Source organism: Manis pentadactyla, chromosome X (assembly GCF_030020395.1).
Source record: "Manis pentadactyla isolate mManPen7 chromosome X, mManPen7.hap1, whole genome shotgun sequence".
NCBI classification, from domain to species: Eukaryota; Metazoa; Chordata; class Mammalia; order Pholidota; family Manidae; genus Manis; species Manis pentadactyla.
The window spans coordinates 97,595,620-97,620,060 of NC_080038.1; the positions used below are offsets into that span (position 1 = coordinate 97,595,620).

At 45.2% G+C, this 24,441-nt stretch overlaps 1 long non-coding RNA gene across 1 annotated transcript; it reads right to left on the reverse strand.

The window, feature by feature from the left end:
• Positions 1 to 50: 50 nt before the first annotated feature.
• Positions 51 to 22,768, reverse strand: LOC118936071 (uncharacterized). Its single transcript, XR_008995076.1, has 4 exons — positions 22,552 to 22,768; positions 2,720 to 2,811; positions 2,416 to 2,509; positions 51 to 194 (listed from the first exon to the last, which is right to left on the reverse strand). It is a non-coding gene; the product is annotated as an uncharacterized LOC118936071 (long non-coding RNA).
• Positions 22,769 to 24,441: the final 1,673 nt, after the last annotated feature.

Consider the following 24,441-nt stretch of genomic DNA (forward strand, 5'->3'; position numbering starts at 1 on the left):
CACTGCTCCTTCTTTAATTACGTCTTTATCTTCTTGAAATCTTCCCTCTTTTTAGATAAGATTTATTGAGATACCCAATTATAGAGTTACTCCTGCTTCCTGAAAACACCCAATCCAGAGCAAAACCCTCTCCAAAATCATACTTAAGTCCAAATTCTGAAACGCCTCATGGCTCTCCATGGTGTGCGTTCACCCTCCCTGCAATGAGTAATCATAACATTAGCTCATTTTTAACCCACAAGACAGAAATTATTATCATCACCATTTTGCAGATAATGAAACTAAGAATTTAAATTAGTTTCCCAAGACTGCCCAGCTAGCAAGCAGAGAAACCCAGAAAAGAACCCAGGACTTGTTCTTTGCAGTATGTCATGCTGCTTTTAAGAGCGTGCTTAAAGGGAGAGTCTATTATGCTCCTACCGCTCCTGCCAGTTCTACTCAATAAAATTCCATGGTCCAGTAAGTTGCATCTCACTCTCAGTTGACATGTTGGTGTATCATCCCCTCCATGGTTATTCTTGGCCACTTTGAGTGCTATCATTAACCTCACTCACAGTAGTTGCTCATTAAATTGTGTGTGCGTGTGTATACTGTGGGTGGGTGGGTTGTGATGGATGTTGATGTGCTCTGTGATTGGTCCCAGTGCCTGCACCTGGTTCCTAGAAGCGCCCAGCCACAGCTGCACAGAACAAAACCAGGCAAACTTCCCTCCAGGCCCCTTCCAGGCTGAATAGCTGAGGAGCTCCAGGTGGCTGAGATGGCCTGGCGAGGCTGGTAGCTCAGTGCAGGGGTTGTGCAGGGAGGAGCCAGAGTGTCCCCTGTGGAGCTTCTGACTATTTCATGCTGACAGTGGAGAATTGGCCGTCAGTCACCCAGCAAGGAGGAAGTGGATTCTTCCTGCTGACAGCCTCCAGCCTGCCTTGTGCTGGGCACAAGGAGGTTCAGAAGGGATATAAGATATGGCTTCTACCCTGGGGCACTTAGCTTAGCCTCCCCCTAGGAGACTGCCTCCTCCTCCTCTTCTTTCCCTTGCAGTGGAAGCCCTCCTCCAGGGAGGGGGCAGAGGAGCCACCGCTGTGGCACAAGGGGCAGTTCAGAGCACCCTCAGATGCACAAGAGTGAGCAGCCACTGACCTAGGCATATCTGCCCTAGGATAAGTACCAGTCAAAAAAGTCTCAAGGGGTGGGGAGGACGGCAAAAGGGAGGGAAGCAAAGAACAAAGTTGCAGCCATTTTTGTGCAGTGGGGATTTAGGGCCAGCAGTCTGAAATGCGTGTTGCAGGAGCAGGGGAGTTGCCTGGAGGCTGCATCCACTTAAAGGTACTGTAATTCGGATCATACTTTCATCTGGGGTGGCTTGGTGAGCAGGTGGCAGCTTACAGCAGTAAGAGTAGAGTTGAAACTGCTCTTAGCCATCCCTGCTTTCAGGTGTGATTAGAGGCGCTCCTTCCCTGTGCCAGCAGACAACAGAGGAAGCCAGACACATGGGACCAAAAAGGAGGGTCTGGGGTCTTGAGAAAGGGCCGGCAGGAGGCAAACTATTTAGATACAGTGTCTCCTTCCTGCATATAGGCTGGGACAGTGGCTGTTTATGAACTGTGCCAGACAATGTTCAGGACCTTCCCACAAGGGCACTGTGGCCAGCAGTCAAAGAGGGTGTGCTGTGTAGAGCCATGTGTAAGGGTTTCAAGGACCAGGGGTCCTCTCCGCACAGAATCCAAGTCTAGCATGCTGCCTTGTTCATGGCTGCCCTTTACTAGAGAATCAGAGAACATTTCCGCATCTCCATTCATGATGTAAGAGGGGAGTAGAATCATTACAATGATCCATGGCATTATTGAGATTCAATTCTCTAGGCTTTGACCTGGAAGGTGAGGGCGGAGCGCTGACTTGGTCCATCTGGACTTCCATTCTCTTGTTTATCCCACAACCACCAGAGCCACCAGCCCAGTTTCTACTCCTCCTCTTAGGGAGCCTCAGTCCCAACAAAGATAGAATGCTTCTTTCCCTGTCCCCAGCATCCCAGCTGACACAGGCTGGCATGTTAAAAAAAAAACCTCCCTCTCTCCCCTCTTCAAATAGGAGTTAACAAATAGTGAAGAAAGTATCAGTAACATAAGATGGAAACATCTGCAAAGCACTGACACATTTTATGGGCGTCCCCCACTGGGAGGAGAGTGGTTTCCCAGAACACATTTTAGAGGATGCCAGCATCACTGGGTGTTGAAAGGTGTCATGTAAAGAAGAGGGCTCTGCAGGCAAATAGGTTTGGGAAAGGCTGGGTTAGCCAGCGTTAAAAATAAAAAGTGTTTCTGCTTTGAGACTTCTCAAAACCTCTAATAATGTTAGTGTGCAAGATGGTCTCTAAAAGATGAAGGGAACAGAGTCTGTGGCTAGATGCCATTTATCAAGCACTTACTGTATGCCAGGCTCTGAGTTAAGGGCTTCACATGTATTAATCCTTGTGGACACTTCATTACATAATGTAGATGCTACTGTTCTCTTCATTCTACACATGAGCAAATTGAGGCACAGACAGGCTAAGTAACCCATCCAAGGGCACAAACTGGTAATCAGAGCTGATACTTTGGGGAATTGTGCTAGAGAGCATCAGATCAGAGACTGTACAGATGCTCACCAAATCCATTTCCTCTTCTTGTAGGGCCTACCACCAAATTACATTTCCCAGGCTCCCTTGCAATGAGGTGGTCATCCTTACCTTTGAAATGTGAGCAGAAGTGATGTGCATCCCCTCCAGGCTGTGGCAGTTTAGATGGGTGTGCCTGCTCCACCTTCTCTCTTTACCCTCACCTGTTGGTAGAATGCAGAAGATCTAGTAAAGGACTTCAGGTTCATAAAGGTGGTGAAGGCACACTATGAAATGAATTACGGCCCCTGAGTGGCTGTGTAGATCAGTGCCCACCAGCTCAGCCCACCGTCACTCTTTCCAAGCAGCATTGGACTGTGACATGTGTAAAAAATAATTGTTGATTTCACATTAAATCACCAAGATTTGGGGCTGTTAGCTACAATATTTATTCTGTCCTACCCTGACTGAACATAATTAAAATATTCTTTTTTCCTAGAACATTTCCTGGGACAAATATTCTGAGGAGTTTATGTAAGGAATGGCTATGTAGTAGAATGAATACCAACTTCAAAATAAGTCGGATTCAAATGTCAGTTCTGCAATGGGTGTGCAACTTTGGGCAGGTCATCTAACTTTTCTGAGCATCTGTTGCCTAATTTAAAAGGAGATAATAATGCCAAATTTAGTCATTGTGAAGATTATGTGAGATTATGTACAGAAAGTGCCTGACACACTGACACACAGTAGGTGCTCATTAAAAGGTAACTATTATCACTACAGGAAAGCCCAGGCACTCTGCCTGACACATAATCCTAAGGACCTAATAAATAGTGATACTCTTTTTAAAATTCCTTCCCACATCCTCGGGGCTTAAGGGCTGGCTTAGCTTGGCAAGTACCTTGTCTGGATTTCTACCCTCCCAGCTCCCTCCCATGCTGTGTCTCCTTGGCAGCACCTTCCTCTACCTTACCAGCACTGCTGGCCCATGCTCCAGCCGTGTCCTATCCCAGACATACGCCAAAGCCCTGAGGGAAACAACTCTCTGCTGAGGACCTGCCTTTTTAAAGGGCCTTCTGAGGTGAATAATGCCCCTTTTCCAGATGCCAGCCCTCAGCTCCAGCCTCCTCTGGAGCCCTCTGAGCTGACTCCGATGGCTGGGTTGGGCCAGGGCTAAGCTGCCAACCTCCACTCCCAGTGTCCAATCTAAGGCTCCCTTCAGTGTGTGGGGACCAAATGTGAATTCTTAAGGTATCAGTCAATATGGTACCCTGAATCCTGCAAAGGGGCATGCCCAGGCCCCAGGAAGACCAGAAATTGCAACAGCTATGGGTAGACAGCTGGTGAGTGTGGCATTGGGAGAGTGGAGTATGTCTGCTGCAGAGCGAATTCTGGTGGCAGGGAGTTCCTTGATCTGTGGTGATATGTGACGACTCTGGGCAGTAATCCAGAAAATTGAATCCACACGCACTCACTTCTTCCTAGAGCAGGCAGAACACATGTTTCTTGCATCCTGTCCAGCTCCAGAGCCCTCATAATCTCTTCAGACCAAAAAAAAAAAAAAAAGAAAAGAAAATGACAAGCTCAGCTATTTTTAATTCCCTGCTTCTTCAGATTTGTCCTGGATCTCTCAACTGTTTTTCCTCTTCCCTCCATCCTGGAGTTTTCATTGATTTGAGACTCTTATTCCTTTAGGCTGATCAACTTCCTGAGGTAACCGCTTTGGTGGATGTCAGTGCAGAGCACACTCTTGCTGGGGGCACAGAGGAGAGCGCCTTCCCTCTTCTGCTGTGGGCCATGAGCTCCTCCCCAGCTACCTTAGGTGTTTCCTGCTGTTCTTGACTAAGAAGCTCAGGGGCGCTTAACCCCCAGCCCCAGTCTAGAGCATTCTGCACACTGCGTGAAGTAGCCCACTGGGCCTAAAGCCCTCAGGGAATAACCATGTTGGGACCCTTTCACAGGTCTTCAAGGCTCCGTGGCAGATGACACTGGGCAGCGGAGGCTGAGCTGAGGATTCCTGGAGAGAAACCTTTAGAAGGTTCCACGGCATCTAGTAAGAACCTCTGGCAGCTTGGGCAGACTAAAATGACATCAATAGCAATTGTTTGGGGGTGGGGGGAACAGGAACAACACATTCTCAAAGAGCAGATAAGCTCCAGCCTCAGAAGGCACGGCTGGCCCAGGGACGCCCATGGCCCACCTCATCCAGTCTTCACTTTATGGTGGAGAATGGGGAAGGTAAAATAATTACCATGGCTAATACTTACTAAGTACCTAGAGTATGTCCAGCACTGTTCTAACCACTCTGGAGACAATAATGGGTTGAATCCCTAAAATATCCCCTATAAGGAAGGCATTGTTATTATCCCCATTTTAGAGGCAAGGCAACTGCCTCTAAAGAGAAAGATTACACAGATGGTAGGATAAGAACCAAGGTTTGAACCTTGACAATCTGCCTCCTAACCCCATGCTCATAACTGCCTGGCTAGAGTGCCTGTGTGTAGAAGAGCCTCCTCCCCTGCCCTCCACGTTCTGATTTAGTCCTTCTCCACTTAGTTCCCTATGCCTGGGGGCTTTATATGCCTCAGAAAAAATCCTACAGTTTTGCTGTGGTAAGGCCCTTGGCCAGTGAAGCCTTAGGGCTCAGTGTAGGGAGCTGCTCCTAGGTATCCAAGATGGGACAGGAAAAGAAAAGAAGGAGGGTAGCTAAATCAGATGTTTGGAAAAGGAAACAGCTAGCAAAGTAACTGGAGGGTGGGAGAGAATCCCTTCCCCTCTCCAGGTAATACAAATGCTCCCTCCAGTCCCCAAGTCCAGCCACACACACACACACACACACACACACACACACACACACGCACGCACATTCATACACACATACTTCTGTGCTCAATTATTCCAGCAGAAGGGCAGAGCAGGGCAGCCAGAAGAGATTGCTTGTTAGTGAGGGAGCTTGGCAAATGTGCCCTCCAGCTCTGCTTTTGAAAGAGGTCAGAGAGCACTGGGGGCTGGGCAACATGCAGAACTCCCTGGGCTCGGAGCACTCCTAGCAAGGGCAGATGGCAAGGAGACACTGGCTGTCCTACAAGATGGACTTATGACCGACTCTGTGAGCAAAGCTTGGTGGATAGCCTCCTGGACTCCCAATCCAATCCTAAGGATGCATTTTGGAAACTTCCTAAGGCAGACTGGAAAGGGATATTCAGAGGAAGTCTTGATCCCTCTTGACTCAGCTTATCCTGCAGGACCCCCTCCAGTGGGCAAGTGCAGACAGTGCTCAGTGTCCATCAGTTCCCTAAGCTTTTACCTCCTCTACATAAAAGTGCAGTGCTGGTCGAATCTAAAGTCTGCAATAGCAATAAGTACATACCTATTGATAATCACCCTAAATGTAAATGGACTGAATGCACCAATCAAAAGACATAGAGTCACTGGATGGATAAAAAAACAAGACCCATCTATATGCTTCCTACAAGAGACTCACTTTAAACCCAAAGACATACACAGATTAAAAGTGAAGAGATGGAAAAAGATATTTCATGCAACTAATAGAGGGAAAAAAGCAGGAGTTGCAGTACTTATATCAGACAAAATAGACTTCAAAACAAAGAAAGTCACAAGAGACAAAGAAGGACATTACATAATGATAAAGGGGTCAATCCAACAAGAAGATATAACCATTATAAATATCTATGCTCCCAACACAGGAGCACCCACATATGTGAAACAAATACTAACAGAATTAAAAGGGGAAATAGAATGCAATGCATTCATTCTAGGAGACTTCAACACTCCACTCACTCTGAAGGACAGATCAACCAGACAGAAAATAAGTAAGGAGACAGAGGCATTGAACAACACATTAGAACAGATGGACCTAACAGACATCTACAGAACTCTACATCCAAAAGCAGCAGAATACCCGTTCTTCTCAAGTGCACATGGAACATTTTCAAGAATAGATCATATACTAGGCCACAAAAAGAGCCTCAGTGAATTAAAAAAGATTGAAATTGTACCAACCAGTTTCTCAGACCACAAAGGTATAAAACTAGAAATAAATTACACAAAGAAAATGAAAAAGCCCACAAACACATGGAGGCTTCACAACATGCTCCTAAATAACCAATGGATCAATGACCAAATAAAAACAGAGATCAAGCAATATATGGAGACAAATGACAGCAATAATTCAATACTGCAAAATGGGTGGCACACAGCAAAGGCCGTGCTAAGAGGAAAGTATATTGCAATACAGGCCTGTCTCAGGAAAGAAGAACAATCCCATATAAGCAGTCTAAACTCACAATTAACAAAACTAGAAAAAGAAGAACAAGTGAGGCCCAAAGTCAGTAGAAGGAGGGACATAATAAAGATTAGAGCAGAAATAAATAAAATTGAGAAGAATAAAACAACAGAAAGAATCAATGAAAGCAAGAGCTGGTTGTTTGAGAAAATAAACAAAATAGATAAACCTCTAGCCAGACTTATCAAGAAAGAAAGAGAGTCTACACACATAAACAGAATCAGAAATGACAAAGGAAAAATCACTACAGGACCTCAGAAATACAAAGAATTATTAGAGAATACTATGAAAAATTATATGCTAACAAACTGGATAACCTAGAAGAAATGGACAACTTTCTAGAAAAATACAACCTTCCAAGGCTGACCAAGGAAGAAACAGAAAATCTGACCAATTACCAGCAACGAAATCGAACTGGTAATCAGAAAACTACCTAAGAACAAAACCCCTGGACCAGATGGCTTCACCACTGAATTTTATCAAACATTTGGTGAAGACCTAATACCCATTCTCCTTAAAGTTTTCCAAAGAGTAGAAAAAGAGGGAATATTTCCAAACTCATTCTATGAGGCCAGCATCAGTCTAATACCAAAACCAGGCAAAGACACCACAAAAAAAGGAAACTACAGACAAATATCCGTGATGAACATAGATGCAAAAATACTCAACAAAATATTAGCAAACTGAATTCAAAATTACATCAAAAATATCATCCATCATGATCAAATAGGATTTATTCCAGGGATGCAGGGATGGTACAACATTCGAAAATCCATCAACATCATCCACCACATCAACAAAAAAAAGGACAAAAACCATATGATCATCTCCATAGATGCTGAAAAAGCATTTGACAAAAATTCAACATCCATTCATGATAAAAACTCTCAACAAAATGGGTATAGAAGGCAAGTACCTCAACATAATAAAGGCCATATATGACAAACCCACAGCCAACATCATACTTAACAGCAAGAAGCTGAAAGCTTTTCCTTTAAGATTGGGAACAAGACAAGGATGCTCACTTTCCCTACTTTTATTCAACATAGTACTGGAGGTCCTAGCCACGGCAATCAGACAACACAAAGAAATAAAAGGCATCCAGATTGGCAAGGAAGAAGTTAAACAGTCCCTGTTTGCAGATGACATGATATTGTACATCAAAAACCCTAAAGAGTCCACTCCAAAACTACTAGATCTAATATCTGAATTCAGCAAAGTTGCATGATACAAAATTAATACACAGAAATCTGTGGTATTCCTATTCACTAACAATGAACTAGCAGAGCGAGAAAGCAGGAAAATAATTCTATTCACAGTTGTATCAAAAAGAATAAAATACCTAGGAATAAACCTAACCAAGGATGTGGAAGACCTATACCCTGAAAACTACAAGACACTCTTAAGAGAAATTAAAGAAGATACCAATAAATGGAAACTCATCCCATGCTCATGGATAGGAAGAAATAATATTGTCAAAATGGCCACCCTGCCTAAAGTAATCTATAGATTCAATGCAATTCCTATCAAAATACCAGGAGCATTCTTCAACGAACTAGAGAAAATCGTTCTAAAATTCATATGGAACCACAAAAGACCTTGAATAGCCAAAGCAATTCTGAGAAGGAAGAATAAAGCTGGGGGCATTACGCTCCCCAACTTAAGCTCTACTACAAAGCCACAGTAATCAAGACAATTTCATACTGGCACGAGAACAGAACAATAGACCAATGGAACAGACTAGAGAGCCCTGATATAAACCCAACCATATATGGTCAATTAATATATGATAAGGAGCCATGGATATACAATGGGGAAATGACAGCCTCTTCAGCAGCTGGTGTTGGCAAAACTGGACAGCTACATGCAAGAGAATGAAACTGAATTATTTTTTAACCCCATACCCAAAAGTAAACTCAAAATGGATTAAAGACTTCAATGTAAGTCATGAAACCATAAAACTCTTAGGAGACAACATAGGTAAACATCTCCTGAATATAAGCATGAGCAACCTCTTCCTGAATGCATCTCCTCGAGCAAGGGAAACAAAAGCAAAAATGAACTCATGGGACTATATCAAACAAAAAGTTTCTGTACGGCAAAGGACACCATCAACAGAACAAAAAGGCATCCTACAGTATGGGAGAATATATTTGTAAATGACATATCTGACAAGGGGTTAACATCCAAAATATATAAAGAACTCACATGCCTCAACACCCAAAAAGCAAATAAACCGATTAACAAATGGGCAGAGGATATGAAGAGACAGTTCTCCAAAGAAGAAATTCAGATGGCCAACAGACACATGAAAAGATGCTCCACATCACTAATCATCAGGGAAATGCAAATTAAAACCACAATGAGATATCACCTCACACCAGTAAGGATGGCCAGCATCCAAAAGACTAAGAACAATAAATGCTGGCGAGGGTGCGGAGAACGGGGAACCCTCCTACACTGCTGGTGGGAATGTAAGCTAGTTCAACCATTGCGGAAAGCAATATGGAAGTTCCTCAAAAAACTAAAAATAGAAATACCATTTGACTTGGGAATCCCACTCCTTGGAATTTACCCAAAGAATACAAGTTCTCAGATTGAAAAAGACTTATGCACCCCTATGTCTATCGCAGCACTTTTTACAATAGCCAAGATATGGAAGCAGCCTAAGTGTCCATCAGTAGATGAATGGATACAGAAGATGTGGTACCTATAAACAATGGAATACTATTCTGCCATAAGAAACAAATCCTACCATTTGCAACAACATGGATGGAGCTGGAGGACATTATGCTCAGTGAAATAAGCCAGGCGGAGAAAAACAAATGCCAAATAATTTCCCTCATTTGTGGAGTATAACAATGAAGAAAAACTGAAGGAACAAAATAGCAGCAGACTCAGAGACTCCCAGAATAAACTAGTGGTTACCAAAGAGGAGAGATGTGGGAGGGAGGGTGGGGAGGGAGGGAGTAGGGGATTGAGGGGTATTATATTTAGTATACATGGTGTGGGGGATCACAGGGAGAACAGTGTAGCACAGAGAAGGCACGTAGTGAATCTGTGGCATCTTGCTGCACTGATGGACAGTGACTGCATTGGGATATGGGTGGGGACTTGATAATATGGGTAAATGTAGTAACCACATTGTTTTTTCATGTGAAACCTTCTTAAGAGTGTATATGAATCATACCTTAATAAAAAAAAAAGTGCAGTGCTGGTGACAGACCCTTCAGGGTCCGAAGAACAAGCTTGGTAAACATTAAGCAAAGCCTTCCCACAACCCTGCTCTCCCAGTGGTGCGCAATCCTGTACAGCAAGAACCAGGCTACCTCACATCATCAAACATCTCTCTGCAATTGCCACCTACTCCTTTATTCTTACTCTTTTCCTGCTTTTACAGGCACATGGTTTTACTGCACTGACATGACTCAGTATACTCTTCCGTAAATGACACTGTCCTGTATATCTCGTTTTGAGAATCTGATGAGACAAAAGTTCTTCTTTTTGATAGTTTTTTGTAGAAGTATAGTTGATGAGACAGAGTTCTGACCAGTCTTGTGGAGTACACAAAGTGCTGCAGTGCCAGGAGACACATTTATCTCACCCACGAGCCTGTGACCTTCTCATCTATCTAGTTATTTCCTTCCTAGTGCCTAGCAGAGTATTTCACACATAGTCAATACCCTGTAAAACCCAATTTCATGAATTCCAGCTGTGACTGGGAGCACAGCATTTTAGGACAACAAATATCACTGTAGCTTCTGTTACTATGAGCTGCTAAGCCTGGGACCAAGACCTTTCTGTATTCCCAACAGCAGCATCGGTGGACAGCAAGTGAAGCCAGTGTCACTCATTTTTCTTCAGAGGGGCTGTGGGTAAAATTGTAATATTTCCAGAATATGTTGCCTGGCTTTAGTGTATCTGCATATCAACAGGCATTCCTCGGGGGTGTAGAAAGTAGTTCACCTCCATACCAATGGGTAATTACCTGGGCGACTGAGGGCTTATCTGAACCTGAGAGGTTAGGGGGAGGTCTTGCTTGCTTCTGCCTGAGCAGGAAAGAGATGGTCCCGCACTGCAGTTTATAAACAATAAACAGGTTTTAAACTTTATTTCTCCCTTTGACTGATTTCAGTTTTAGAGGTATTTTGCCCTGGGATTTCCTCTCCCTGGAGATACAGGGGCCCAGCGGGAGTAGGGCTGTGCTGGGCTGTAAGGAGACTGGGTCAAGGCACAGTCTCTCCCCTGATTAATGACAAGTAGCAGAGGGAGGGCAAAGCCTGGGACCTGCATTGTGGTGGTAGTGGGTGGAAGGGAGGCAGTGGGAGACATGGAGACTGTTCGGACTTTGGCTCTGTGCTCATTCCAAACCATTTCAGACCCAGGCAAAGTGAGCACAGTGAGGGAAGTAGGCTGAGTGAGACCATTTCACTCTAGCAGCAAGCAGATAGATGGCCTAAGACCTGAGAGAAGGGAAATGATCACAGACTAATAGACCTGGATGGGACCTTCAGGGCCATCTCCTTCATTATATAGTTGAGACCCAGCAACCTCAAGTAATTCACCCAAGGTCAGAGACCCAGAGAAGGTCACAGCCATGACAGGAACCCAGGTAGCCCAACTCACAGACCAGTGTTCACTCTATTCCCCTTTCTCCTACTAGGGGAAATGTCCCTTTATTCTTTCATATCCTGTAAGCCATTTGGTCTTCATGGCAATTCCAGGAGTCAGGCAGGACAAGGGCTGTCATTCTTATTTTATACCAGAGGAAACTGAGGCCCAGAGAGGTTTTTGCATCCATAGCCATAAATATTGGTGATATGGCCAGGCACATAACCTAGTGCTCCTGAAGGGCAGCTGAGTGGTTCAAGGCATCACAGCTGGAGTCCGACGAACCTGGCTTTGAATTGCAGTCCCATAGATTACTGTCCATGAGACCTTGATAAAATTATCTATCCTCTCTGGGCCTCTGTTTTCCCGACTCTGAATTGGGGAATGATAATAGTACTGACCTCAGAAGCACATGGTGAGTGCTTCATAGCTTAGTAATTCTTCCTTGCCTCTGCACCCTACACCCATCTTCAGTGCCTCTCACTTCAGAAAGAGTCCAGGGGGAGGAGGGCGAGGGGCCGTTGATAAAAGCTGAGAGCCGGAGCTCTGGAATGACGACACAGGGACCAGCAGCATTTTGCTATCACCTGGCCTCAGCCCCTCCTTCCTCCCTCATCCCGCCAAGGACACTGGACAAATGAGCACTCAGAGCAGACTGGTACTCCCCTGGCCATTTGTGTTCCCGGGCAGGCAGCCTGCAAAATCTTTAAATACAAAATTTTTTTTAAAAATCAGCAAATCCCAATTGCCTGACCTTGGAAGCTAAGAGATAGATAGATAGACAACAGATGTGGAGGAGTGAGCCAGGAGGACGGAGGGCCCCACTGCTTAGGGGCGGGAGAGGGGGTGGAGTGAAGATAAAATGAAGGCGAGGAGATAAGTGTACAGAAATATGATGCTCACCACATGGCTCCCTTTTTCCCCAGACAGACAGCCAAGCAGCTCTGTGGCCTTGTAGTCCCAGACCCCCAATTCCCTTAGCACCCCCAAAACCAAGGTCAAGGTCAAGTCCTGACACTGGCCCAGTGAGAATCCCAGAAAGCAGGAGTTTGGTTTAGAAGACAAGGAGTGTAAATGATAAACAATTGCTCTTTCCAGAAGCCCTTCTCCCCTTTTTGCCCCCAAGTATACTTGTCTATTCCTTTTCCATATGTATAATTTGACTGGTTCTTAGAACACTGCCCCAGTTCTGTCTTAGGACCTCTGTGAGGGAATACCATCCTTCAGCTACAAAACAGGTCAGAGTCAGACTGGAGACTTGAGGCATTCCTGTCTGGTTGCCTCTGTGGTCATGACTCACACCTCACAGATTGCTCTTCCTAAGCTCTTGGGAGCAAGGCTTTTCCCATCCCTTCTCTTCTCTTCTTCAGCAGCAGGTCCCTGAAGGCTACTACCTCCAGAACTGGCCGTGTTCAGGCAGAGCCAGGCTGGGCTAAACCAACTGGACTTCAGCAGAAATCAAGGCTGTGGCAAGTGAAACGCAGGCTTTCCAAGCACCTACCTCCCTGCTAGGGATGGTTCAGCTCAGTATGTGGGCTGTCTCCCCAACAGTATCACTGCCTTTGGGTTCCTTTCCCAGATCCCTGTAGAGTGAGGGCAGTTTTCTTAAACCAGCTGTCAGGTGTTCTGGCCCCTTAGCACCTGAGCTATGGAGCCTATTTCTCAGAGCAGCCAGGGGGTCTCTGGGCAGGTATAATGCTGGCTCAGTCAGAAGAGGAGGTCTAGCTTCTCCCCACCCTTGAGCAAATATGGGGGCTAGTGCCATTGGATCCAGAACTGCCAGGCTGGCAACCTTACTGGTGGGGCTCCTTGGGTCAAGTTCTCAGTACAAAGATGGGGGTACTGGGGACGTGAGGGGCACACATCCCTCTGAGGCTCACATCCCACAGAGAAACATTCAGGATGTGGAAGCCTCTTGCTGGTCTCTAGCCACATGCCTCCATTTCACTTTGGGTGTCCTCCAGCAGAGGCACCTCCTCCAAGTGCAGCAGTTGGCATCCCCGGACAGACCCAAATGCCCAGGTGTCTGGCTCTTAGTACTCCCTAGTCACTGCCACTGCCCTCTCAAAGAAGAAAACAGGTGAATTAGGAGAAAGGAAACTCATATTTGGTAAGAAAGTATTGGTTGCCAGACACTGTCTTGGGCACTTTCTTATACCTTCTCCCATTTCTTTCTTTTGATTTTCTTTTCTTTTTTGAGTGGGGGAGGGGGTTGTGCCTCAGAAGCAAAGATAAGCATTGATTGGGATTCTGTTAGAGTCATACTATCACTAATTCATGTATGACCCACTTTATTCTATTTTGTTTCTATTTTTTATTCATCTCAGTTTCTCTCTTTATTGCTCTCCTCAATCACATCTCTTTTCCTGATAGACACCCACTCTTGTGTGTTGGGTTTACATAAATGATATTATTCTGTACATCTTTTTCTGCTTCTTTGTTTCATGCAGTATCACAATTATAAAGAGCTTTTTATGTTGATATCTATGGATCTAGTGTGATCATTTTGACTACTGCATAATATTCCATGATTTGAAAATGCTGTATTTTATTTATCTGTTCCCCTGTTAATGGAAATTTAGGTTGTTTCCAACTCTGCTCTAATGGTGATATTACAATGAACATTTTCATATAAGCCACTTTGTGGACCTGTGAGAGCAGTTTTGAGGGGGATATATCTCCAGAAGTGGAATTGCTCTGTCACAAAGCATATACAAACTTAAGTTTTCTGAACACTTTCAAATTCCTCTTCAAAATGGCTATATCTATTTACATAATTCCTAACAATGCATGCAGATCCCTGTCTCCCTTCATTGTTATCATAATTATTATTAACTTACTTCTTTTAATAAATGTTTTGCCAGTCTGATGAGCATAAAAGAGCATCTGTTGCTTTCTAAATTTGTCTTTCCCTAATTATACATAATGACATTGAACATTTCTTCAGGTGATTATGATCCACTTATAAGAGCTTCCCCTTCTGTAAGTGCCTATTTCTCTACCAATTTCCTGTCTCTTTATTGCCCTACATATTCAGAATATTAATCTTTTTTGTTCATGTACATTACAAATATTTCTCCAATTTTTTCTCATCTCTCTGTTTAATTTGCCCATTGTATCCTCCATGGAAAAGAAATCTTTACTTTTAATGGGCTTCAATCATATCCATTCACTTTTGCCTTCATGATGTGTGCTCACCACACCATAGGAAAACCTTCCTATCCCAACATTGCAAAGATACTCTCTTACATTTTCTACTACGATTGTGTAGTTTTGCCCTTTATGTTTAAGTATTCAATACTGCTATAGTTTATTTTGTATATGGCATGAGATACACATTTAATCTTAACAATAAGATTCACTAAATTGACTAAAATTAATAACAAATGAATTTTTCCACTCTTAAGTGAGGCCCAGGAATGCATGTCACTCCTTCCCTCCATCTTTCCTTTTTACCCTGTGAGCACTCTTGATCATTTTTAAAGACCAATGATTAGGAAAACAGGCCACCGTCCCTAGAGATTACAACACTGTTCTCTGGAAGTAGCCCTTGGTCATAAAGAGTTCACTGATTGATGGGGCAAAAGCCAACAGATTACTGGGTATTTGCAGCAGCCTAAGTAGGCTTAACTCCAAAGTGGCAAAGTGGCTTGGGCAAGGATCCCTTAGAATTCTGTTAGTGACTCCTGCTCACCTTCTTCCTCCTCCTCTCCCAGACCTCTGTCACCCCACCCCCACCTGTCCCATGATAAGATGCAGTCCTCTGCCTCTCTCACGGTCCAGGGACTCTTCTCTGATAGAATAACATTTCCTGGACTTCCTTCACTGAATTATTCATCTCTGCTGCCTGGGCATGATAAAACTCCTCATTAAAAGCCCTGGGTGGGAGTGTCCGACGTGCCCCGGCCCCCACAGCTAGCTAGAGAGAAAGAAAGCCAAGGGGAGGAAGGGGGCAGTGGCAGGGGTGAGGGGTCTCCCTGTGAGAGGGAGTCCAGGAGACCAGGGACTCAGGAGGGTGGTGGGGCCTCTTCACTGTGGGGGGACCACAGACACTTGGTGCTGATCTGCTGCGTTGCCCTTCTCGAAAGCTCTGGACAGACACAGAAGGACGGATCCTGCCATACTTCCAGCCTTAGAACCTCCCAGTGCTGAGCAGTCAAAGAAGATCCAGTCATGGGACTGAAGGCAGGCTGTTGGGACTCTGCTTGGCTGGTAAAGTAGGACAAGTTCGCCCTCCTGTACCTAGAGGACCGGGGCCATGTGGGGCAGAGAACCAGAGTGGGGGGAGGAGACCTAATTTCTGGTCCCAGCTGTGGCATTAGCTGGCTGCATGACTCCACCTACATCGCTTGGCATCTCCGTGTCCGAGTCTTCACTTGTACAAGGGAGGCAGCATATATGGTGCTGAGGTTCAGGCATGGGCTCTGGAGCCAGCTGCCCAGGTGCACATCACAACCCTGCCTCTTCTGAGGTAGCCTTATGCCTGTCGTCGGAAATACTCATCTTCCAGAGTTTGATCTGTTGAACAGTGATCTTCCAGGCCTGTCATTGTTCCGGTGTCCAAGTCACTGAGACCTGGCTTTTCATTCCGGAGGGAATACGACATTCTGGACATGAGAAGAGGTGGTTTGCGGGTTGCTTAAGCCACCTGTTCAGACTAGGTGCAGATCCTGGGTCCACATCACTGTGTGAGCTCACGCAAACGTGCGTGTGGCCCCCCTTCATTGTTGAGACACCCTTGGAAATGTTGCCATGGAGACACAAACACTCCTGGGCTCCCGAGGCCACCTGCTCACGACTCTGCATTATGGCAGGGTAAGGGCTGGGAGGGAGGAAAAAGAACTTGCCCTCTGTCCTTCCAGGTTCTTGGCTGAGATCCCCTGTAATGAAGGACAGATTAGCAGGAGGAAAACCAGCAGCTGTTTCATACCATGTATGCCTCCTGTACACGTGGGAGGGGCCAGGAAAACTGAGTAACTTCCCCAAATAGCCCAAGCCACCACCTTATACACCATGTCCAGCTAAAGACAAAAGACGTCAGGGGGAGTGGCAGGGAGCGCGGGTTATGGGGTTTCAGGCACAGCACAGTAAACAAGGGTGAGGCTCTTGTGCAGACGTGAGGTGTCGCCTTCTCCATCTGGGGGAGTTTCTGGATTTGGCCATCCTGTTCCTGGTGCACAGAGGGAGACCCCCTTACAAATGGAGATTCCCCTTATAAACATAAACATCTCTTAGAAAAGGGTAACTTCTACAGAATTCCCAGACCTTTTGCTATGTCTGATGCTTCTGAAAAATAATCAGCCTAAAATGATCCTTATGCTAAAGAGGCTTATCTTGGGGTGGCAAATTCTGCTCCCCTTCAGTGCCCACCCTTGGGGAGCCGGAGGCAGCATAGGCCAGGGCCAGGGCAGAGGGCAGCGAGTCCCAGGGCCCCTCCTCCCCTGGCCTCAGGGAACCCAGCCAAGCAGCTGGACACGTGGCGCTTCCCCTGGCCTCTACCCCCAGATGAGGCTGCTTCCTCTTCTCTGTCTGCCTTACATCTGGGGAGTGACCTAGCGTTCTGCCCAGAGCCCAGACCCTGGGAAGATGGGGCTGAGGCCCTGCTTTCAGGCCTTGTCAACAGAGCAGTGAGACCTGGCCCCATGGACGGCTGCCACTCAGCACTGTCCTCCCAGCTGGGGCTGCCACCAGTGCTGTCCCATCCATTGTTTCCTCCACTCTTTCATTCATTCATTCATTCATCCATTCATTCCAAAACACTTAGCTGATATTTTACCCTCTGCTGCTAGATGCTGTGGGTGCTTGGCAGTGAGAAAAACAGGCACGGGCCTGGGCCTCATGCAGCTTACGGGCTAGGCGGGGAGCGTTTATGAAGAACCACATGGATATGAGGTGACAGATTGTGATTAACAGAAGAAAATAAAAGGCAGGATGTTGGGATCACCTATAAGATGGAGCAGGAGCCCAGGAGAGAACTCTGAGGAGGCGCTGTTTAGGCCTGACCCTGAGGAAGAGAAGGTGCTAGGCTGCTGGGTGCAGGAGGGCGAGGCGTGTCCCTTTGCCTGGGCCACGGCACTTCCCAGCCCTTTGGACCTGGTGTGGTCAGGCTCTCTGAGCTCTGGATGCTTGGTGGCATTCGCTTGTCAAACAGGCTCTGACTGCTGCCCCTGAGGCTTCTTGATACCTAGCCCTCGGATCACATGCTGCGGAGCCCCCTAGAAAACTTGGTAAAATGTAGATGCCTGGGCCACACAATGCCCCCAGAGACTTGGAGTGAGCAGTCTGCAGTGGGGCCAGAGAACTTGCATTGTTAACAGGGTCCCAAGATGGTTCTGATGGTACTGGAACTAGAGAATCTCTTACATACCTATCATGGTAAAGATGGTTTGGTAGCAAAAATAAAATTTTAACTTATTTTACATGTTTATGAGCCTGAGTTAAAGAATGATTTTCTCTCAAGAGCCTTTGATGATCCCTGAATGTAATTTTTTTTTAATGTCAGGCTCTGAAGAGTGTGCTCTCCCTTCATTTTGAACTTTTTGTGGGTTGTGTTTTTTTTTTTAGGGTTACCAACTGTCCCAGTCTATCTGGGATCCTTCTGGTTGTTTAATTTTAATTCCATGTTCAGGAAATGCCCTACTGTAGGCAAACCAGGACAACTGGTCACCTTAGTTTGATAGAGAAATGTCCACCTAGATTTACCTTGACCTGGGAGGAGTCATTCAAAGTCCCCCCCATATCCCTCTGCGCAAAGTCCTCCCTACCTGCTAAGCTTGCCTTCTCTTCCCTCTGGAAATGGCCTCACAGGGTGCTTCTCTCTCCAGCTACCCAGCAGGTACCCTCTGTCCTTTTTCTTTCTAGACAGGTATCATATCAAAAAGGAGCCATGCCAACAAGCCAGGAAGTTCCACTGCCTAACCAGAGTGCTGGAGATGGAAATACCGAAGCTTCACTGAGGGCTATGCCCTGGACTTAGAAACCAGAGCAGAAAGAAATCATCAGCTGTTGGATCACAGGGTAATAGAAAAGAAGACATATAGCAATCGCCATGGCAACCGGCCTCCAAAGGCCCCCAGCACCTGTTCCTTTCTACACAAGATTCCCCCAAACAGGGATATTTCTTACTTCCTTGTTTTTGTTTTCAATAAAGATGTTATTTCCCCTCATTTGTGCTTAATGTTCCGGTAGCAACTTACCCTCTCCTCCACTCTCCAGCCCCTATACATCTCTCCCAAAACTTTTCGTCTCTCCTTTCCCCATCCTTCCTTTCCCTTCTATCTCCTCTGTTTATCTGTCTATCCCCACAACTTCCTATTCCCCCAAGCAAAATTTCTAACCATCTCTTCTCCCAGGGCTGTCACCCAAGATGTTTTATCAGCTGTAGTTCTAACAGCCTAGTAAGCTAGTAAGCATTGACCTGGGTGAAAGCTACAGGGCACTCCCCTCAAAGCCCACATCCTCTGTTCGGGTGTCTCCCAGCTGGGGTGAGGTGGGGGGCACAGTGCAGTAAAACCACTTCAGCCTACAGAGCAGATGAATGGAAAGGATAGAGAGTAATAGTAAGTTTATCAAGTGCTGACCATGTGCCCGGCCTTATATCAGAGTCTATTATCACATTTACTCTTCATGACAATTCTGATGGCACAGGTCTTATTTATTATCTCACTTGATGGATGGAGAAACGAGGCTTAGACTGGTTAAGTCTCTTGTGAAAGGCCACACAGCTACTAAGCGGCAGAGCAAGTATTTAAATCCAGGTACTCTAGCACCCAAGCCTGCCCCTTTCATGATCACTTTCAGAAGAGGTCTGGGGAGGAAGATCCTGTCCTGACTCACTGAATGGGAATAGGGTCCAGGCAAACCCGTTAAGCAGCATTATTTGGAGGGGGTCTGGTCAATAAAAAAGTCCTAGACAATAAACACTGTCTTTTGGCTTAGATGCATGGGAGCAGTGGAGCAGAGAGAGGAGCCAGGGAGTTGAGGAACCCTTTCTGTGAGCCTCTTCTCCAGACTCTCAACTATTGCATTCTCTCATTCTTCCATTCATCCAACATACATTTAACAAGTATCTCCTATGAGCCAGGCTTGGCTCAACCTATCCATATGCATCCTTATTGTTGTGGAAAGAGTGTTGGGTGCTTGGAGCTCTTTTATGAGGGCTGGCTCTACACTTGCCTTCTCTGAGCACCTTGTAGAGGCAGAATCACTTTCTACCCAGGAAATTTCACCTGAAACAAAAGGGATCAGCACCTGCCACTCTTTAGAAGTGGGTTCTCTCAAAGCAAGGGACTCGAAGGCTGCCCATCGCTTGTGCTCATTTGCCTCTCAGAGCATGCAGCTTCTTCTTTCCAGATCGCTTACATCTTGTGATTGAAGAGACCCAGCCCTCTATAGCACACAGCATTTGGATGGGACACCAATCTTCTATGTTAATGTAAAGAAAGACACAATGTTATTTTTATCATATCATTATTATAGTGAGACAATGTGTGCCTAGGGTTGCAAGGGAGGTTGGCCCAGCAGAACAGGAATTAAGAAATGGCTCCAGTAAGGGGGTTGGGTACCAATATAGTCTACGGAAATCTAATAATTTCTATTTCTTTCTCTTGCACTCTCCTCTCTTCTCCTCTTCTCTGATTTTGCTCCTTGGTTTTTTTTTTGTTTTTGTTTTTGGAAGAGAATGAATTACTGAGTAAACAGTGGGGGAAGTAGCTTGTGTGTGCATAATTCAGCTGATTTGTGGGTTAATATAAAGGGACTCCCTTAGCCCTACTGCTGATCCTTTACTGCAGAGTAGCAATTTGGGAAGGCCAGATTGCCTGGGCCTGTGTTCTGCTGGGAAGAGCTCATGGCTACCAAGTGCGGTGCACAGTGTAGATGTGCACATGAGTACCTGGTGGAGAGAGCACAAAGAGGACTGGTTTGGGTTTCTGGTGGAAGGCTACAGTGTGATGGGGAGCAAACATCTTGGGAGCCAGTATTTCTGAGATGTACTCCCAGCTCTGCACCAAATAGCTGGATCACCTCGAGGCTGTAATTTCACCCTTTTGGTTCCTTCTGTGGCCTTCAAAAAGAGAGGATTGGATTTGATCTTTAATATCCTAGCTGTTTCTAACATTCTATGACTTGGTGGCTGTGCATGAGATTTTTAGAGGAATTCTAGCCCTTCATCTTCGTTTGCCCCCTGCAACTCTCTCCTATTTATTTTTAGTCTTTCCCCCTATTCCTCATGAAATAAATACATTTAAAGCACCAAATGGAAGCCACAAGGTGTTTCTAAGCCACCTAAGAGGGCAGTCAAGGCTGCAGCCATCTCTGCTCTTGACAGGTTGGGCCAAGCTTCTGCACAAAGACATTTGAGAAAACTTGGAAGTCAACTGCATTTTCCTTCTACTTAGCTCAGGCACAGAGCAGGGCTGAAGTGGTTAGGCAGCAGGAGGCAGAGGGTGGTGGAGCAGAACAGTGAAAGATCAAGCCCTTCAGAAAAAAACAGCTGCTGTGTTCATTTCATCCATGATTCATCTGGTGGCTAAAAGGATCCCCTCATCCAGGTGGACACAACTTCTCCACTAACCATAGCAAAGTTTTATTTGGAAGGAGGTATTGATTGCGGCCTGTCCACTGACCATTAATGTTGTAAGGATCCAGTTTGTTCTCACTTGACTACAGCAGCCAGTTGGGGGAGAAGCCTGCACAGCTTTGTCTCCTGGCTTCATAACCAACTTGTTTGACCTTTGGGAAAAAGGCCTATCCCGTGGCCAAGCTCTGTGGAATGCAGGCTGGAAAAAGGCAGTTTCTTTCCATAGAAGCCTCCAGAGTGGCCTTTGATTCCTAAAAAAGCAAGATACTTGCTCCTTTCTCTAATTTCTACTACCTCCTGAGACCTGGGGGGGAACTGCATAACAGAATCAAGTCCCATGATGTATCAGTCATTCAGTACTTCCTATTCCCCCATTCTCCAAATGAAGAGACCTACCCTAACCCTCACTGGGCCTCAGTAGACTTCAGTTCATCTCTGGAAGATGATACTCTGAATGTGCAGCTGAGTAGAGATCTGAATAGGTACAGAGCAATGCAGAGGCCACAGACACCTAAACATTTCTTAACTAAGAACTACAAAAAGAAGCCTAATGTCATCTCTGCTTCAGTCTATCTTACTGGTTGGCTTGATTTCCACCCATTTGTAAAAATAATACACTGACGTTTAGGAAAGCAAAAGTGCAATGAGCGTGAAGGCACAGGATGTGAGGCAGAGAAAACAGTATGCTGGATCTTTGTTTTGCCATCTGTAAAAGGGATCTAAGAAAACCAATAATAGTATATCAGATTGAAACTAGGAGTTACTAAAGACACTACAATGTATCTGATAGTAGTTATGAATCCCGCCAGCTTGGAATACAGAACTTTTTCTACCTCTGACCAGTTGGAAGTGCTCAAATGCCAGTAACTTCTTTCCCACAGTAATGAGAGTTCCTTCCCAATCTCACAGGGACAAGAGAAACCTTTTAGAGTCAGGGGATGAGGAGGGCCCTTTGGTGTCATTAGAGTCAATGGTAGACTCAGCTCTACCTCAGGATTCAACGGATGCAATTAATATGAGCTAGACTCCCCTGGCCCTGGCCTTCCTAGTACTGATTAACAGCTTCTCCAGGATTTGGTCTCTGGTCTTAGGCAGATCTCTTTAGTTTTAGCTTTCTCTGGATATCTTCTGACTGCTGCTGGTTGCTACTCGATTTTGAGTGGAATTTCAGTGAACTTTTTGCCAGAGTCAGAGCCACCAAAAAAGAGCCACTTCAAATTCTCCCTCTCCAGTAGCTCAGGATGAGCTGAGCTCTCCTGCCCATGCTTCCAGTTTCTTCCTGGGTGCTTCTCTGAAGTACAAAAATATTAATCCTTACTCCATGAATCTTCCAAATGGTCTTCTTCTACCCCATTCTACCATTTCATAGATCTGATTCTGTACATGGAAAATACTTCGGTTTCCTGAGTGCTTTTGCTTAAGGTGATGCAACTGACCGGACTTCCCTGGCTCTGTGCCACTGCTTACCTGAAAATGTCAAGACCTCAGCATCCTATTTGTCTCTCTTGAAACTGGACCATAATTGAGGCTGGTTGTTCTGGGTTTGCAGTTGTGAAACAGCACCTGCTTTTGACTCAGCAGTGGGCTCACTGCTATGGAAAGTGAGGGGATTACAGAACACGTTAGATGTAATGCATTGCGGAAAGGTTACAGAAAGAAATGGAAAATAGGCAGGAAAGAGAAATTGGAGTTCTCAAAGCAATGCTTTCTCTTTTTATTTATTTATTTATTTAAAATTTTTATTAAGGTATGATTGATATACACTCTTATGAAGGTTTCACATGAAAAATTATCAAGTCCCCACCCATACCCCAATGCAGTCACTGTCCATCAGTGCAGCAAGTTGCCACAGATTCACTATGTCCCTTCTCTGTGATACACTTTTCTCCCCGTGATCCCACACACAATGTGTACTAAACATAATACCCCTCAGTCCCCTTCTCCCTCTCTCCCCACCCGCCCTCCCACACCCCTCCTCTTTGGTAACCACTAGTTCATTCTTAGAGTCTCTGAGTCTGCTGCAATTTTGTTCCTTCAGTTTTGCTTCACTGTTATACTCCACAAATGAGGGAAATCATTTGGCATTTGTCTTTCTCTGCCTGGTTTATTTCACTAGCATAATGTCCTCCAGCTCCATCAATGTTGTTGCAAATGGTAGGATTTGTTTCTTTCTTATAACTGAATAGTATTCCATTGTATATACGTACCACATCTTTATCCATTCATCTACAGATGGACACTTAGGTAAAGCAACGCTTTCTCAGGGTCAGATGATGATACCACTGATGGCGCAGGAGTGGGTGGCAGCAAAAGCTGGTGTGTGTCACCTGCTGAGGTTTGGAGTAGCCTGTGGTCTGATTAGCTGATTAGTCTCTGATGACTCTTTGGGAGTGACAGTCATTGATTAGAATCTGTCACTTTGGGCCATGCAGCGTAACTTTTGTAAAATGAATTAACCCACCCTATACAAAGAGAAGTTCAATTTGGCACCTTACACAGGGATTCCAATTATTCTGGGTAAGTGACTGTGGCTCAAAGGGCTTCATTAGTATAATATATGTAGACGCCACAGCCACAAATCAAAGAACAAGGTCCACCTGCACTTGGGATGAAAAGGACTACTCAACATACCCCAACTTCCTCACACCCCACAGTCACACTCATAAATAATAACTACTGGCAGCAGGGGCCTCATCTTCAGGTTATCAAGAAGAGCTCTGTGTGTGTGTTGCCTGCATGCACACACATGTGTGTGTTCAGACAGTGAATACTATGGGAGTGCAAGATCAAGCTAGTACACCTTTTCTAATGTTAAATTTCTAATGCTTGCCATATAAAATTTGCCAATTTAACTGTAACTATATGATGGGTATCATTAATGCAATTCAGCTTTCTTCATAATTCTACATTATGTAGTCACCAACTATATTTTTCCTTACTTCAGCATCAATGTCCCCTTGCAGCAGACATTGAATTTGTTCATGGTAAAGCCAGAAAAAAGAAAGACAGAAGAAAAAAGACAGGAGGGCAAACAGAAAGATAGGCTGAAAGAAAGACAGAAAGAAAAGACAAAGACAGAAAAGAGGAAGGAGAGAGGAAGAGAAAATCCTAAATCATTGGGGATCACTTAGAGAAGCTCCACAGCAAGAGTGCTAAGAGTGGTGATAATCCCCGAACTCTCCTAGTGAGCAAGGTGCTTGCTGGCAGCACAAATATGTGTGCCCCGCCAGAGATACTCATGGGACTCAGACATGTCTATTCTGTTTAAGATTGGATTATCAGAGGATAAGCTTCTTGGGAGGGTGTCTCGCAGGTGATGATGACCTGTGTGATGTGACTAGCAGACAGATTCTGGGA